The 13,118-nt window shown below is 31.2% G+C and overlaps 1 long non-coding RNA gene across 2 annotated transcripts in view; it reads right to left on the bottom strand.

Annotated features, from left to right (window-relative positions):
* Positions 1-1,071: 1,071 nt before the first annotated feature.
* Positions 1,072-13,118, bottom strand: part of LOC132753197 (uncharacterized) — a 46,980-nt gene continuing 34,933 nt past the window's right edge. For both annotated transcript variants that reach the window (XR_009628921.1, XR_009628922.1), the window contains 2 exons: positions 11,152-11,725; positions 1,072-1,722 (listed from right to left, as the gene is read on the bottom strand). This is a non-coding gene — a long non-coding RNA (uncharacterized LOC132753197). The remainder of the gene's footprint in view (positions 1,723-11,151; positions 11,726-13,118) is intronic.

The raw sequence follows: 13,118 nt of genomic DNA on the forward strand, positions 1-13,118 counted from the left end.
AAATGTTTCTGATCTATAATGCTCTTGATGAAACAAAGGTAGTTCCAAATGTTACACATACATTTACATGTACATTAAGAAATATATTAACACCTGCAGATAATATATTATCATTTGATTCAAATTTTGACAAACTCAGTCATAATAAGGAAGTGTTTAATTAATGATTACTATATTATCAATCAAAAAATGCAGCTGATGTGAATATACTGGTAAACATATTTTTTTTATCTCTAACATCATTTACAAACAAAAATTTTTTTAGCTTGATTTTGAGAAGGAGGCTTGTGTCTTATTTAGAATACTCTTTATGCGTGGTGCCCAGGACTGTGCGCTTTTATTGTCAGTTATGATGGAACATAGTCTGAAAACCAGAGTAAGGCTCCAACCAACACTCCTTAGGGTGAGTCTCAGGCTTGCGACTGTCTTAAACAATGATTAGGTCACTGTTCCTGAGAAACACATTTCATACAATCATTTCGAACTCAAAATATCAACAACAAAAAACTGAAAATTTTTCAAAAAATTGTTTATTTTACCAATTAGTAACTTTTCTCATACATTGAAGGCTTTAACACAGAGCTTATGTTTCAGTACCTTGGCAGTTAGTTTGAGTAACTTCTGTGTTGCTTTCAACCCCTTAATGTTACCTTGCGCCTGACATTAACTGTATCCGGAGTAACGTTGAATTTTTTAAAAATGTCATTTATGTACAAAAATTTAAATAATATGAAGGATGTCTTTAAGTATCTCATTAGCACATCTTAAAACCAATATATCACTTCACTAGATTGCATCTTCTAACATATGAAAAGTACAAGAAGAACGATATATCATTAAACTAAGATCTTGGTGAAAACACGAAAATCACATTATATATACATGTATATAAATTCATTTACAGCTATACATACATTTATATGTAAAATTTCATATCTTTTACATCAGATAGTAAAAATTATATCATTTTTCCTTTTTAAAAGTCAGTTCATAATTTTATGAAGCGTTTAATGTACTACGGTTATGATTTTCATAAGTAATTTTAAGCAAAATTAATGGAAAAAAAATTAGTCAAGCTACATGTTATTTTACTCATAGTCAAAGCAATTCGAGATAAGATAATAACAGCAAAAATATGAAATAAATTACATTAACGTACAAAATATATTCATGGCTTTTCTATAAATATAATATCGCAACCATGTGCGATGAAATATAATTTCTTCTTCACTGACTCTGTATAGGCAAACTGACAAGCCCAAAGCTATTATAATAAAAATGTTATCTCTCCCAATTTTACCAGGCAGGAAATTAAATCATACAAATAAAATAAAATACAGCATTTAAGTGCAATAATTTCTAAACGTTTTCGAAACAGTTTTCTTCAAAAGCTGCTAAACAATAATTGTTTAGACGTTATGTAAACAAATGTATTTACTCTAATATCATCCCTCGTGTACTTTTTTTACTTGCTTCGCTTGCCCCTTACAATATATTGGAGATTTTTATCTTGGCCCGCGCTTACGACCAAACCCTCTATTTTGATGAAACTGACTGATCACTTCTCGAGTGTCTGTTTCTATATATACATATTTTGTCATTAATCGCAAACAATCATAAATGTAAACAAGGTTGTCTATGATATCGAGCACTGTGTCATGATACCGGTTTCCGGTTCTATTGTTCGTCACGCAGTTAAGGAGTACCACAGGAATAATAGACCTGAAAAGATATCAAACGATCAAATTGAAGCTGTGTAATATAAACAAAAATATGAATGAATAAGAAAAGCTCTTTTTGAAAAAAATATAGCGTTATACGATGATGAAAAACAAGTTTGTAATTACAGAAGAAAGTATTCAAATGTTTGAAAATAAAAACATGTTATCCAAATAAAGAAGGCCATCTCACATCCTGCACAAGCTTTATTTGAACTGCAACTCAAGATTTATCTACACAAAGTACAGTTCAAAGTTGATAAATGAATACCCAAAACACCGAACAACTAAATTCCAAAATTTCTAAAGATTAAGAAATTTTTCCCATGGTGTTTCATTTCATAATAAATTTCAGCATCCATTTCATTAAGGAAATGCAAATTTTAATTCAATTTCTGAAAAGGAGACTGGCTCCAAAAGGAGCGAAATATCGGGTTTCCTCATCTTCTATAATGAGTTTGCCATGTTTATCTAACATTGAATCAGCACAAAAACATTTCGACAAATGCAGAATGAATGAATGTAAAGCACTGGTGTAGAAAAGCCCTAATTTGAAATGCATATTTTCATTACGTTGTGAAAATCCCCATGAACTTTTTTTTCTCAATTGGAAATTAATGCTTTAATTTATTTCCTTATTTTTTTGTTTGTTGCAGTGACATCACCACGTATATGTATGAAAGGGAACTCAAGTTTTGTCTGATTAAAGATTTACCGAATATACAATTTAGAAAATTTAGTACAAGCAGCTCTTTTATGGTATATAAGATAATTGGCAATTATAGGACATTTTTTTATGAAACCAATACATTTTTATTTATATATCAACAATAATAGTTATCATTTTCACCATTATAAATACCTCTCTGATTTTGTCAAAAAGTGTTGGGTATTCTATGCTTAATGAGGGTCCATTTGCCCTTTCAGGCACTAACAGTACGAACCCTGGACATGTCACCATTCATGTCCTTAAAGGTTATTATCTGCCAAAAGGTGACCTATAAATTTTGAATTCAGTAATTCTCTGAATGATACTAAATATGTATGCAAGTCGATTTTTGTGATGTTTACTATTTTGAATTTTTGATGCATGGGAGGCCAATGAGACCATTATATGTATCAAGTAAGGTGTTGCTGCCAAAATAAATGAATAAATGATCATATCTTCTGTCGATTAGAACTGTCCTTAATGTGCTTATGAACTTTGGCACAATCTAATTAACCCTCAATACTGATAATTTACCTTTGCTACAATTAAACTAGTCAGCCAGGCCAGGCTGCACATTAAGGGCATTCTGACAAAGCACTCAGCTGAAATTATCATCTTGATACCCTAGACTTACAATGGACAGTTCCAAAAAAATGGAAGGTGGACAAGTTCATTTAAGAAATTCAGCAGGTCATGCATGGGTTAATTATATATCTAAATGGGATTTTAAGTATCAAAATACTGACAGAATCTCCATGCAGTGGCAAAAGGCAGTCTTGGGCATGTTGGTCATACACCAGGCTTTTTTTTAATATAATATTATACTATTCATATAATAGTACTTGAATTTCAAATTCCCAGTTACACAAATAGTCTTTGATAAATCACCTATGGTTTCAGTTCGATAAGTTTACCCAGGTTTCATTCATTTATCATAATTTATATAAAACATAAAGCATAATCAATCATTTCCCCCCTCATAAAATCTATTTTCAAAGAAATTTATCTTTTGTTCTATTGCATACTTTATGGAACCTACCTGATAAAAAGTATCAGTTGCAGACAAACTTTTTTTTTTGGACATTCATCAAGCATGTGTATGGAAATTATATTTCAACAAATCTCTTAAAAAATTTGAAAACAAAAGAGATGAAGAAGTTTCAATTACAGACCAAGGTTAATTTCCAGTATCCATGGTATTGAATTAAGATAAGATTAACTGATTAGTTAATTCTGGCTCCACATAAATAATGGCTGAGTCTGTATCATTGATTAAAAATTCTGAATGAATGGAAAACAAATTTTACAGACTAGTTAACTGGATAAGGAATGCTAGTCTGTAGATTATTTTAAATGAAACAGTAGCAGTGGTGTAGGTGTGTGTAGTTGATTTAGATTTAATTTACTTAACATTCCTGCTGAGGTAAATTTACCAGAGCCTTATATAATTCTTTTTTTTTTTTTTTTTTTTGGGGGGGGGGGGGGTCCCTCTGCATCAATTCTTATACATTTGCAATTTTCAGACCAAAAAAATGCAAGAGGGTTATTAAATTTTCTCTCAAAAATGGTTATTAAAGAATGGCATAAGAGTAAATATAAAATGTCGAACAAGACCAATGTCTCCAATACTTTTTGATTCTTGGGAAAACAAGTCACATTTACAGAATTTAATCTTTCCATAGCTTGGTGGTGACATGTATCAAAAATAACAATACATCATTAGGTATTAAAATATTAAAATCATTTAATCTTAATTTAAGCCAGGATAATTATCTGATGTTTATATACATTGTGTTTTTTATGGTGTTTTAATCTGTTGTTGTTTTTGTTGCTGTTATTGTTTAACTTTATCTACTCTTTCTTCACACAAAACTGGCCTCAATTTTTGGCAATTGAAATATTTCTTGAAATCTATCAAATTCTTTTCAGGATCACTTATTGGCATGTGAAGGGACCAATCATTGGTATTTTTACTCTAATTAACCTTTCACACATACAACAACTTCTCCCTATTATAACATGTCCCCCAGTTGATGTAATCCACTCAACCACTCAAGGGAGCAGTCATTTCACACCAAACAATTATAAGTAAACAATTAAGGTGAAATATATTTTTCACAATGGCTTTTTGACCTCCATGCTGAAGAGTAACACATTTATACAATAGGCCCTTTATTTACATCTGCCATTACTAGTAAAAAAAGATGGCATAGTCTTTTTAATTGTCACTTTTAGACATAAACTGTGAAACAATGTGACAACTATAATATTTTTGCATATCCATAAATGACTAAAATTCCTTTCCATTCAAAAAAACTGCAGGTAAAATAAATGCCATTATAATTGCTCTAAACCATAGCAACCTGGTGTTTTTACAAGAGCATGCCAAAAGCTGACACCTACTTTTATTATACCTTGACAAGCATAGAGTATCCATGAAACACAATTATATGCATGGAATTAATGCCAGGTTCTTCTCAATTAAGTGGTAATTATCTAGTATAAATAATTTGATATGATTAATTGTGGATGTTAATTGATATGAAACCAGCAATTATAAATGTCTGGCCAGTGTCCAGTGTGTCTGGCCACAACCAAATTTATAATCATATACACTAAAACAGTACTCTATGGTTGTTGAATACTATTGTTAAAATACAATTAAGATATAATATTAAACTAAAAAAACTGATTGGTCATCATGCCCAATCACATTTAATGCTCTATTCTTAATATGTTTTAAGTTTTAATTTAGTTCTGATTCCATGAACAGTGTATTAGTCATTATTGTAAGTGAATGAATGCATTTTATCACTTGAGTAAAAATAGTTTTCTTAAAATTCTTATTGTTCTTTTCAATGGGATACTAATTCTTTTTTGTTTATTTTTAAATATTCATTAAGATTTTTATAAGTATTAATCAGATATCACTTTAAATTGATTTATTTCCAAGAACTCAATATTGATTTATTTCTGAGAATTTGTACTGAATCTTAATCTATAAATATATATATATTTATAGTCATACACACATACCGTAAGTTTCCCTAACATATTACTAAATGCTATGGATTATTCTCCCAAAAAAATGCACATTTGTCAATATATTATCATGCGAAATATGTAAAAATCTATTTATAGCATCAATGACCTTGACTTCTGATATGACCTATACTGTGTCGATGTGACATAAAAAAACAAAACAAACAAACAAACAAACAAAAACCTTGACTTCTACTAAACACAGTTAGAGGTAATTTAAAGTTATGAAAATTAAAAATGAAAGCAAAAATGTAAAAGTCTATTTTTAGAACTATAGACCTTGTCCTTGTTCCAAGTGACTCCTGACTCACCAAATGTTTGAGGACTATAATAAGGTATGTAACAATCAAATATGATTTACATCATTAAAGGAATGAATGCTGTGTAAAAATCTATTTCTAGACACAGGGGTGTTTGATCTTGACCCAATGGACCTTTAACTCCATCAAAATAATGTTAGATGACTATCCAAAGTATTTTACTAACCAAATATGACAGACATCAGTCATAAATGAAAGCAAATGAGTAGACATCTATTTTTTTTTGATTAAAGCAAATATACACTAACTAAGTTCGGTACCGATTCTTGCGCAGGACAGATTCTGGTGCCATCTGAGGAGAATACATACATCTATAAGAAGTGCGGTCTCTTGGTCAATAAATCCTGAATAATTATCACTTAATCAACATCTTATCACAAGAAAAAAATATTTAGAATATTCAGAGATATTTTTAGATGTCCAATGTCCACAGCATTATGACCTTAAAGGGGGTCAAGTGTCCATTGTCGAGTGTGTGGGCACTGATTTTCCTGATTTCTTTAGACAACTTTAACTATGACTAACCAAGTACTTAGTGATTATTCTTCAATTTTCTTTGTCTAACCACTTCAAAATTATGAGTAAAATATTAACATTTATAAGAAAACAAAAGCATCTGAAGAGGAAATACACTTAGAAAAACACTTAAAGATGTAAGTTTCATTTGGTACATGTATAATAAATGTATTTAAATCACGACAATAGAAGATAATAATGACTGAAAAGTTCACACACTTCTCAATCTTCATAAGGAAAGCAAAATGTTTGTCTATGTTTCTTTTTATTTATTAAATTTGTTTGTAGTTTACAAACCAATTTTATCCATAGCAAAGCACCAGAGTTGGGTATTTGGTACACCTTCTCCTTCATGCCAAAGAAAGCATGCATTAAGTCTTTGGCCAAATTCACAAGTTTGATCTTTTTTAATATAAGATGCACATTCATTCAACTTGAAGACAAAATAAAATAAAAACACACTCAGCACAACTGTTGTTTCAATTAACTCTTTCATGTTGAGAAGTTGGTGAATGCTTGTAGAAATAAAGATCACTTCATCAAGGACATTTTGATGAAATTGTATATTCATATACATTATGTAATACAAATATCATTAGCTTTAGAAAAATAATAAAATAGTCATGAACCTATACAGTATACATGTATATATTAAAAATCGAGAGTCCAGGACTTTGAAATCATCTAGCCTGTCATCAAACACTCAAACTTTATCATAGGAATATATAAATAAAACAGCTCTCATGTGACTGCTATTTTTGTAACATCTATCTTTTTTCGTGGTTATTTAAATTCATGCGCAATTCATTACTAATTTATTCAAATCTCAAGTGTGTATAAATATGCTTTCTATAATTAGGTATATCCATCAAACTTCACTGATTTTCTTAAATGATGATTTCTATACAGCATTTTGTTTTTCAATTTCATTAAAAAACATCAAAATCCCATTACTGTATTTTTCTGAACAATGTAAATTAAGATTTTATATGCTGTTTAAGATGACATAATGTACATTTTGAGGGGTTCAACAATGTTGTAACTTTAGCATTATTCTATTCTGCTAAATTTGTATTATGAACATGCCAGTTGCCACACCTTGATTTTCTAAGAACTGTCCATTCAAAAGTAATAATTCAATTATTACTAAGCTATTCAGGAGGCCTGGTCAGAAGGCTGGCTTTGGCATCACGAGCAAATGTATCACTGCCATTCAAGCTTTTAATATTAGCATGTTATAAAACATACACACCAAGTTAGGACAGTGTTGCAATGAAGTCTTGCTTTACTTTTCTTGTTTATCAGCTATTTTTTATACGTTAATGAATAATTTATAAGGTTATTTTTCTTAACTTGCTGACATGACCCCCGGTCACAGGAAACAGAAAAAAACAGACTTAAAATTAGCATAAAAGCAAATTTTTCACCCAAAACAAATATGTACAGGCTCATAAATTTGATTTTCTGATTTAATGGTATGCAAAAAAATAAGCTCCATTGTTACATATTAGGACAAGTTAATAGATGAGGTCCTCACCTTTAATTAATCTATTTATATAAGATCTTTTAACTCTTTTTTTGCTATTTTTTTCTTTCTAGTAATATTACAAAAAGAGCATAAACTAGAAATGTGTCCACAGGACATTGTTGCCCCCAAAATCAATGAGATGTTCAGAGTGACAGTGGAACAGATGGACCAGGGCAAATCTGTATGCCCCATCCCCACTCCAAAAAAAAATCCCACCTATTATAAAGCCTTTAGCCTCTATTTTTTTATTAAAAAAAGAAAAATTGAATCCAAAATGTTAACATTGGTCATTGTGAACTTGACCTTTTGACCAAAAAATGCGTACATCAAGTTGTATCTAATCTAGATATCTAACTACAAAGTTTGACCTTCATCAGTATAGATTACCATTGATTAAATGGTCAGTTATATGTTTTGTTATTACAGGTCCAAGTGACCATGACCTTTTAACTGGAAAATGGTTTTGGCAATAGTAGCACACAAAGTTTGAAAGTCTGCACTTTTAACAACATTTCACATTTTGTTATTTCAGGTCCCAGTGACCTTGACCTTTGACCTTTTAATTCAAAACTGGGTCTTGCAGTTCTGAGTCATCAAGATGCTATATATGAAGCTCCTTGGCCAATGATCTTTGATTTAAACGCAAGTTTTATGTTTCGTTATCATAGGTCCCAGTGACCTTGACCTTTTGATCTGTGAAAATGGGTGTGGCATGTAGAACTCCTCCACAAATGACAACCAGAAAGGCGAACCAGGGCTGATATTTACTCTTGGGGCCCTTGATTCTTTGAAAAATGGAGCTAAAAAGAAATCTACCATTTCACTGTTGTGTATTTTGTACAATGAACATTCAGTTAAGTGACTTTAATTAAGCTTTAACTCATGCCATATTTTTAATGTAAGAGTCAATTATTTTGTGAGTTTAAAATTAAAAATGACAAACCCGCCTTCTTACAACTTATTAATTTAAATCTAAGAAACTGAAATTAAAATTTCTGTCAGCACAAAGACTTTTGTAATAAATGACGTCTTAATAATGTTGTACAAATAGCCTGCCATACAGCTCATATGGGCATGTGTCACCAAATTTATTACAAATGAAGCAAATATACAGTTAAATCACTATATAACTTCATCAATAATGTACCATATCACCACTATTGTTACTTATAAACAATTTTTCCCCCCTCAAATTTGAAACTGTCATGCACATTTTTATTTCAATTGGCATTTGACACATGCAAATTTCGTACCGAACAAGCTTTTCACACTTAGGTTCTATTGTATTTTGCTACCATTATATACATTAGCAACTGTAAATAAAACAGGTATAGATTCCATGCAGGGGGTATAAACCTCCATGCTGTGATGCAATAGTCCCGTCATATCAAGCTGTATTAGACATTTATTAGAAATCAATATCTTAAAATTGATTTTATAATTTCTTAATCATACAAAATATTGTTGATAGGTATTAAGCAAATATCTGTCTTCACGGTAGTCAATAATTAAACAAAGTCTGTACTTTTAAATATTGAATGAAAACAAAGGGGACTTGTCCTCCAGCCTGTTTATGTATCACTTCACTTTGGAACAGGTGTGTAGTTTACGGTGCTGCTTAGTCTAATTGCACACTTAAACTTGGCAAAATCAAGGTTACTTTTGCGCTTGGATAGGTCCTATTTTCCATTCTTATCTTCTTTTCAATTTTATCATTATTCTAGCATAAGTATGTTTTTTGTTTTTTTTTCAGTCTGTTAGAGTTTCAATATGAATTTCACACCTGATTTGGAGAGATCATGGCTGTGCTAAAGGTGTGTTGGGTAAACTGACCTGGCCTGGCTAAATACCAGAGAAATAAGCTGGCCATTCAAAAAGCTTCTAGTATTAGAAAGACTGATCTGTATAACTTGCTGAATTTTTTAAATCAACTTGCCCTGAGCTTCCATTTTCAGACCTGTCCAATAGCTGAATTTCAGGGAGATCAAAATGAAAATTTAAAGTTAAGTTAGCCAATGTTACAACATAAAGCATAGTTAGAATACAAGGTAGTGCAGACTGGTCTGGCTCTATACTGGAGGCAAAGACCAATCCCTCACAGTTTCAACAGGTTAAGAGCTGGCCTTAAAATCATGTGTTAAAAATGCTGCACAAAAAACCCCAAAGAAACATACAAATTACATGTATTTCATTTAAGCCTGAAAACGATATCAATACTGGAAGATACGAGAACATCATACCAGAGCTTATTACACAATTCATTTGATGTAGTATAGTCTATAGATTAAAATTAATGGTAAAATATGTTACCAAAATTATGCATGCATTTTATTTGGTGTAGTAGATAAAATTGTAAAATTTGTTACCAAAATTATGCATACAATTTATTTTACTGCCTAAAATGGATGGTATAATATAAATTCTATTTATGTAGAGTTGTTGAGAATATAAAATTAGTATAATCTACCGCAATTTACCATTTTGAAATTTCGAAACCAGAACAAAAAATTTCAAACCAGACGTCATTACGACAATAATATAATAAATGCCCGGATGTAACATAACAATCCGCATTTAATATATCTATAATAGATGCAGATAAAATTAGTTTTATTCTAGGCCTGTTTATTGCATTCAGATTTTGAACAATAAAAATCGCTTTTTTTTCCAGGGCAAAAATTCTGAATAAATATGAGGAAGTCATTTGCTAATATATTCCATTACGTGATGGGAAGCGACCTAATTTATAACAACAAGTCTATTGTCTATTTATGACCTGTCATTCTATATAGTAATTCATAATATTTCCTTAGAATAAATGCTGGAAACGTCAATCTCCCTTGTATAAGTACACACAATAAATGATATAAAGTAATGACCAAGAGCTTGTTTGTCTGATTGTTTTTTTCTTTGTGCCAATTTTAACACATTTTTAGTCATATTTTGATGGGCTGTCTGCTTAACCATCTTTCCTAGATTACTAATAAAAAGGGAAATAACTCTGAATGTTTCCAGCAATAATGATGTACTTATACATGTAACTGTTGTTTTATGCATTGTGACTTTGGAGGCCACTTTAACTATGCTACCTTAACTTTGCCATTGTGCTTTGTTATATCCAGTGACTTTACTATATTAAATACCGAAATGGCGCCATCAACAATAGAAAAATACATGCTGCTCCAAACCTAAAGCAAGAAAAGTTTAAGGAGAATAATGATGCTGTCAGACTAATTACTGGTGGAATCAAACAAGTAAAATTTCACATCGAGAATCTAGCAATATAATGATTATGTGAAATATTTGTCTAGATATTACCTGCTACAAATATCTTGATACTGAACCAAATTAGTTCTTTCTCTTATCATCCAATACTAGTTCACATTCTCTAGTAGTGGTCTTCCAAGCAGTACTGCGGTTGCAAAATTCACTCTCCTTGCATATTTTCACTCTTGTTTTACAATATCCCTATCCGCAATTTTCCTATGTTAAATTTTTGAATACTGCTGCAATTTGAGGTGACTAAATGGGTTCAAATAACTGGAGTCTATGCATCTCTTGGCTCTTTACAGTTGGGGTGGTTTTGACCCCTGGTGATGCTTTGAAGATTGTAACATCCAAGGGTAGCCAAAATCACCTTTCCGGTTTCATCGCCATATGACCTATACTGAGTTGGTGCACTGTAAAACCAAGCAAACAGCCAATGACAACCTAAACTAAATTTTCCCATCCTTGCAGAGACGTCTAGCCATAGTACAGTTTTATATGTTTTATCAAAGCTAGGTTGTTTTGTGATTTTATAGGACAATATTTCATAACTAAGGTGCCATCTTGACGATTGTTCTTGCAAAGCCACCAGGTACTTTATATTCTGCTTTAAAGTTGATCGTATCTGAAATGAGGAATTTCTAATTATTCATTTTTGATTAAAGTACAATTCTGATTGATGATTCAGATAGATGTATTGACAGTATAATACAAGAAATGCATGTAAAGGGAGACAATTATGCACCAGATGGTTAAGCTGCTATGATAATATGATATTCATCGTGAATGGACGAAATAACCTCAGTAAAATCCATTGTTGCTTGTTTTTTTGTTTTTTTGTTAAGGCATGTTTTTTTTGAATACCGATAAGAATATATAGATATTTCTTATTGGTATTCAAAAAACTTGCCTTAACAAAAAAACAAGCAACAATGGATTTTACTGAGGTGATTTCGTCCATTTACGATGAATATCATATTTCAAAGGTAACTTCTGTGTAATTCCAGGATTGGTTACACACTTCAATCTTGTCAATGCATCTGCAGTTTTGAATGGTGACTCAATCAGCCTTATTGTTTACAACAAAACTTTACCTGCACCTCACTTAATTCATGCGAAAGGCTTGCTCTGTTCTTTTTAGAAATATTTGGGATTGCAATATATCTACAAAAATTTGAGCAGCCCACATGGCAGAGTCTGGTTAGACTGTATGGAAGCTGTATAACATATCAACCTTGCTTTTTCTTCAAGATGATATTGGAACTCACTATCAACTGACTTTCAGGTAGATGCCTTGACCTTTCAAGGTCACCTTAAACCAGGTCATATGGTGCAACTTAAACCAGGTCATAAGGAGGTAAAAAAAGTTACTTGTACATAACCATTGTTTGAAAGTAAATTTTTTAAACCATTATCTTTTGTTACCCTGTTTTATCTTGCTAACCAATTCTATAATAAGATGCTAAATCATGCTTGGTTGATCTACACCCATCATTTAAAAAGCACCACTTACACATCCGACCCACTGACCCAATTTCTTTTGGGAATTTAAAAAAGATGAAAAACCTCAATGCATTTAAGTTACCTTTAATCAAATCGCATAATGTAAGTTAACTTAATCTTTCATTCCTTTTAATTTCAGCTCATGTTTACGGAATTTCAAGGCAAATTTATTCTATACACAACCTCTACTTGCGTTGAATAAATTTACATCGAAATAGCCACAATAATTCTTTGCCCATAGCAGGTGTCCACTGTTTTTACCGCAAATATGAAATAGAGGACACAATCTTTTTTGGGGGTATATAATATTTAATATTTAACAGATAAAGATTACTGTCAGGCACTGTGTCAAGCAAATCTTTCCATGATGTCACAAACTGTCAAAATCGTATGTTTTTCCTAATCCTTTAGAGTGAATAAATACATTCTTTCATATCCTACTGACTGATTTTAGCCGTACCAATTGACGATTCAACGCAAAACTGTCACAACTCATTTTACCAAAAGATTAAGCT

This window comes from Ruditapes philippinarum, unplaced genomic scaffold (genome assembly GCF_026571515.1).
Source record: "Ruditapes philippinarum isolate M1 unplaced genomic scaffold, ASM2657151v2 ctg1351_1_1_1_1, whole genome shotgun sequence".
NCBI classification, from domain to species: domain Eukaryota; kingdom Metazoa; phylum Mollusca; class Bivalvia; order Venerida; family Veneridae; genus Ruditapes; species Ruditapes philippinarum.